This window comes from Cervus canadensis, chromosome X (genome assembly GCF_019320065.1).
Source record: "Cervus canadensis isolate Bull #8, Minnesota chromosome X, ASM1932006v1, whole genome shotgun sequence".
NCBI classification, from domain to species: Eukaryota; Metazoa; Chordata; class Mammalia; order Artiodactyla; family Cervidae; genus Cervus; species Cervus canadensis.
The window spans coordinates 49,679,315-49,685,369 of record NC_057419.1 but is presented as its reverse complement, the minus strand read 5'-3'; the positions used below and the strand labels follow the sequence as shown (position 1 = coordinate 49,685,369).

General features: G+C 42.2%; 1 pseudogene; it reads right to left on the bottom strand.

The window, feature by feature from the left end:
- Positions 1–3,860: 3,860 nt before the first annotated feature.
- LOC122435146 lies at positions 3,861–4,917 on the bottom strand (annotated as a pseudogene).
- Between the last annotated feature and the right edge of the window lie 1,138 nt (positions 4,918–6,055).

Genomic DNA, 6,055 nt, shown 5'->3' with positions numbered 1-6,055 from the left:
GCCAAAATAATATAAGGAATTCATGACTATCCTTCACCTAGATTCCCCAAATATTAACAGTTTACCACATTTGTTTTATGCTTCTCTCATTTACATATATATATATATTTTTTTTTTTTTTTCTGAGAAGTTTTCTAAACAGTTTGAGAGTTAGTTATGGACATGATTTTCCTTTACCTAAATGTGATGCACATTTCCAGAAGACAAAGACATTCTCTTATATAACCGCAGTACAACTATCAAGATCAGGTGATTTTTTCTGGGGGGAGGGGAGGATTGCCACATGGATCCTGGGAATCTTGACCAGGGATTGAATTTGAGCCCTCAGCAGCAGTGACAATGCAGAGTCCTAACCACTGGAACACCAGGGAATTCCCAAGATCAGGCAATTAACATGGACATAGTATTATTTAGCTGAGTTACACCAGTTGTCCCGCTGACATCCTCTCTAGCAAAAGAAAAAAAGTATTTCATTCCCAAATCCAGTCCAGGGCAAAGCATGGTGTTTAGTCATGTTTAGTTTCCTTGAACCTGGAACAGCTCCTCAGCCTTATTTTGTTTCATGACATTGATATTTTTGGAGTTCAAAATGTAGAATATTCCTTAATTTGTGATCATTTAATTTTTCCTCAAGGTTAATTCAATTTATGCCTTTTTTGCAATACAACAAAAGTGATGCTGTATCCATCTTAACATCTGGAGGTAAATGATTTTTTTAACTTTGATCACAGTATGTGGTTATTGAATCTTCATAAAATACAATCTGATCCTACCACCCTTCAGTGGACCTAAAATCATATAAGGCCCAGAAGACTTGTTGGTAGTCCCTTCTTCACCTCAGTCATGGTCTAGTTATATACTCTCTCTGCTTCTTGCCTTTGAACTTACTACTCTCTCTGACTAAAACATTATTTTCCTCCCACTAAATCCAACCCCTGCCTCTGTACTGGGCTAACTTCTACCTAAGGTTCACCCTAGTTTCCCCTCTCCCAGGAAGCCTTCAATGACACCCCTGGCTTTGACATATCACTTGTACAGCATCCTGTCTTTATGTTTCATTATGATATTCATCACACTGACTGAGAACTGTTTCTTTGTCTCTCCTGCTACATCATGAACTCTTAGGGGGTAAGTCCTGGATCTTTTATTATGATGTAAGTCCTTTTATTCATTAATTTGTTCATCCAGCCATGCAAATCTGAGTTCATTGATTCCTTGTCATGAGGGAGAACATACACACCACGGGATGTCTCAATAAGAAGGTGTTAGATTCTTTTATGGGATGCGGCCTCATATAAGGCGATTTGTGGGGGAGATTCCAAGGATTGGAGGTTGTTAGAAAGTGAGAATGATTCTATGATTGGGTATATTAATTCTTATCTAGAAAGGTGAGGCAAAGGGAGTGATTAACAAAGAAGCAGCACCCATTTATAGGAGCTAGGAGAGGGTGATGTTTAGTCATTTTGGGAATTTGGACAATGTTTATTAGTCTAGTTTTTGTCTTGATCCATTAGTCACAGAGTAGCCTTGTCTGATGTTGGGAATCTGTGAAACTGGGCATGTTCAACAGGAGAGCACCAAGGCTTTGCTGTGAGTGCCAGGCCAGCTCCTGAATGTCAGGGGCTGCATGTCTTTCTTGCTCCTCCCTTTCATCCAAGGGCAGATGAGGTCAGGCCACAGGACATGAATCTATGTATTCTAATCATCACTGTTACTGAGATTTTGCTGATCTGGAGGTAACACTGAGAAAGCTGTCTGCAGAAGGACTTGGGCAAGTCTCTCTTTCTCCTTTTATTTCAGGATGAGGTGCTGAATCTTGTGATGTGACAAGGGCTGCTCAGTGGCATTTAAGACTCTGGACAGGCTCTGCCCCAAAGCACCACAGGCAGTTACCAGAAACAAAATGATGATCATTCATCCTTGTAATAGACCCTGACATAGGAGCCTAGGTGACCTAACCCAGGCCATGGAAACATGTGCTATGGTTCAGCTGGTCTCTTGTAGACAGCCTGATGCCTTTTTCTTTTAGTCTCATCAGAAATTGTTCTATTGACCTGTAGTATTTATGTAAGCACATCAAGAGGTGTTTGCTAAAGGAGAACCCTTTCCTCTGCTAGCCAAGGAAATAAAGGGCTATAAGACTGCTAGTGACAATCTGGCTAATTAATTTAGACATTTTTGGGGTGGGGTGGGGTGGAGGAGTCTTCTAGAGTAGAAGTTGTGTCATTTATGGCATCTGTTAAGATCAGAGACAGGTTTGGGGCCACCTTTTCACCACTGTGGGAACCGCAGCTCACAGAGAATGCGTGAAGAGTCAGTTACCTTTCTGGGAGCTGTCCAGATTCTGCTGTTTCCCTCTACTTTTCATGAGAATTTGATCCATTGGAAGAGAGGTTTTAAGAAGTTTTAAATATCTGAAAATCTCTAACAATTACCTCAAACATATTGGATAAGTTAGTGTGTGGCGGGTGGGCATAAGTCTGATGTCCACATAAGAAATGGTATCCTAATGGAGCACAGACCTTTTTGGAAGTATAAGTATCATTTTGCATGAGCTAATTACATGTCCCTTAAAATGGGCAGATAATGTGAGTGGAAGTAAACAGTTCCCCAAAGAATGTCTCTGAAAAGAACAAGTATTTGTACCAGGGACTTCCCTGGTGGTCCAATGGTTAGAACTCCGTGCTTCCACTGCAGGGGGACTGGGTTTGATCCCTGGTTGGGGAACTAAGATCCTGCAAGCCCTGTGGCAAGGTTAAAAAAAAGGGAAGCCTGGTGTGCTACAGTCCATGGGGTCACAAAGAGTTGGACATGACTGAGCAACTGAACAACAAGCCTCAGTAGAAGTGTTTTGTTGATGTGAGGTCTGTTTTTTTTTTTTTAGTGGCCTTGATTCTTATTTTTCTTTATCTAGAATTCTACAGATTCTAAAATTTATCAATTGATGCATCTTTTAAATAAACAACACCAGTCTTGCCCATTGATCAATTAAAATTGACTTTCTCAGTTCTTAGTTCACAAGTTTATTATGAAAAAACACTGCAGTGCTCTTGTGCAGTAACATCATTTTATAGGAGGGAGGAAAAAAAAAAACTCTGTTCAAAACAACTCACCAGGTTCTGACAGTAACAAAGAACAATTTGAGGCCAAGATTTTAGAAATGAAGATAAATCAAGCGCAGACAAATCATATGATTAAATTAAATGGTATCCCTAAAAATAAACAAAATGATTTCAAAACTCACAAGTGGAGGGGAGGCTTTGGTACTTATTTTTAAAAATGTTCATTAAGCTCCAATGATTGCTGCTATTCCTATCTACAGTCATAATGACTAAAGCTGTAGCTAAATGGAAGTTAAATTGTGTTCACAAGGTGTTAATGTTTACATCTTACTATCTGCAGTTTCTCAGAGAAAGCAAAGTAGCTACAAACAGCCATAGGCCAGAAACTGGTTTCTTGACCAACAATGTCGCTTCAGCATGGAATGAATTGGTTCATTCTAAAGTGGTCATGGCTGTTGATGACAAGTTCAGTTCAGCTTCTCAGTCGTGTCCAACTCTTTGTGACCCCATGGGCTGCAACACACAAGGCTTCCCTGTCCTTCATCTCCTGGAGCTTGCTCAAAACTTATGTCCATTGAATCAGTGATACCATCCAACCATCTCTTCCTCTGTTGTCCCTTTCTTCTCCTGCCTTCAATCTTTCCCAGCATCATGGCCTTTTCCAATGAATTGGTTCTTCGCATCAGGTGGCCAAAGTATTGGAGCTTCAGCTTTAGCATCAGTCCTTCAGCTGAGTCCTTCATCAGTCCTTCCAAGAGGCTTTGTATTTTTATATGGCACATCTTTTTGGTCCATGTGAAAACAAGTTTTTTTGAGTGTTAACTGTTCTCTGACACTTGTGGAGTTGCTCTTCCCATATCCATTATATGGCATGGGAAGAGCAAAACTGTACAAGTTTAAAATTTCATTACAGGAAGCAGTCTAGGGTACCATGAGTAACATGTGGCTCACTTCTGCAAGGTGCTGGGAGTATCTTCAAACTGAAAGAAAGAGTATTTTAGAATATCAAGTTCCATGATTGCAGCTTGGTTACCACAAGGATAACAACAGTTTGGAGCACTGAAAATCATTACTTCATTTGGGTCATGGTACCAGTTATATTCCTCCATCACCAGCTGATGAGCTCTAGACACCAACGTGAGGCCATTTACATGATTAAATGTCTCAGAAATATCTTGCCCCAAGGTGTAACCAGCTCCTTGAGGAGATATAACCCAACCTCCACCGTTCATCTGGATCTGACCACAGCAAGTCATACACTGGACCCTAATGGAGAACTTCTTGTAGACGATCAAGTGCTCTGATGTAATCCAGTGTTATCTATGGCTGCTGAGTGGCCACCATGTAGACAGATCTGCCCATTCAGTAATAGGAAGTGATATCCTATCCACTGATAGGAAGATAGTCAAAAAGATCTGTAAAATATTTCTAAACATTTGCATTTCTGTAGTTTGTTAAACACTCATCATAGAAACCATGTACTTGTGTGATCTGTCTGCTTTCATGATTACCCTGAAGAAAGGTGATACATTCAGAATAATGAACCTTAAGAGCTACAAGCAGAGTAACTGTTTTCACTGAATGATATCCTCTGTCAAAATAATCGCCTATAAACAAGTAATTTGTATCTGGTGATGTGCCACCAATTCTAAACAATTCCATGAGATCGTGAAATTTCCCATGCACATCTCTACTGACAGTGACTAGACATCAAACGACTTGCACACTGGATTCTTTTGTCAGGATTTCTTTAGCCTTCTCGCAGAGGCTCTTGACCTGGGACTCGGACAGCTGCTTGCACTTGTTCAGCTGCTCGATCCACGGTCAACTCTTTGGTGAGCACCTTCTCGTCCATGATGCCACCCGCCCGAACTGCGCTCCTTCCGCACTGCCACCCGCACACGGGCCACAAGCACACGCTGTCGCGGGTTCCCGGGGTACTTGTGCAGGTACTGGCAGTTGCTCGGCACTAGCACTGGCCCTCTAGCTCGCCCTTCTGTGCTTGGCCACCAGCTGTTGTCCTCCTCCACTTGCTCTAGCCCCAGAGCTCTGCTCTCTGTAACGGCGGCTGCGGGTGTGGTGACGTCACGCGCAGCGTCAGGAGGTGGTGGGATGCGGAGGAGTAGAAGGACCAGAACCGGAGCTGCAGAACTGGAGGTCAGTTATTATATGATCAAAGTTTGGGATTAATGATGTAAGGGAAACTTAAGAACCAGACAAGTGTGTTAGTGCCTCAGTCGTGTCCGACTCTTTGTGACCCCATGGACTGTAGCCCACCAGGCTCCTCTGTCCATGGGATTCTCCAGGCAAGAATACTGGAGTGGGTAGCCATTTCCTTCTCCAGGGGATCTTCCCAACCCAGGGATCAAACCCAGGTCTCCTGCATTGCAGGCAAATTTTTTACTGTCTGAGCCACCAGGGAATCCCAGAAGAACCAGAATGGGCCTTAATAGGAAATGTATCTTCTCAAGTGTTTAAAAGATGATTAAATTTTTGTCAGCAAACAGTTAAGTTCAGAGTGGTAGTTGTGGTTTGAGAAAGACCTGTCAGGACATTTTATTTTTTAAGTGGCAGAAGGTCATATAGGGTCAAAAGTCACAGGATGAAGGTAAGGGAGAACATATTGAGAAGACTTACTGGGGAGTGTAAAGTACAATAACAGGCATGATGAGTGGTAAAGGGAAAGAAACAGGCCACTGAAGAATGAGATTAACCTTGGGCAGAAGCTGTCCACTTCTGCAGTCAGCAGTTCCTGGAGGGATCCTAAGAATAGCGTTAAATTGTGCCAATGGAATGGCCATCCAGTATTCAGGATGAAGTCATATGTGTCTTTTAAGTCGGAAAACATAAACGTCAGTACTTTGGAGTTTGGTTGGGTCAGTTGCTAACAGTACCTGAAAATCTCTTTTCCACTGAGGCTCAAGGGCAGTTTTTCTCTAATGCCTCTTCAGGCAGCCAAGCCTTCAGGCTTGGGATCATGCAGAGGCTGCTTA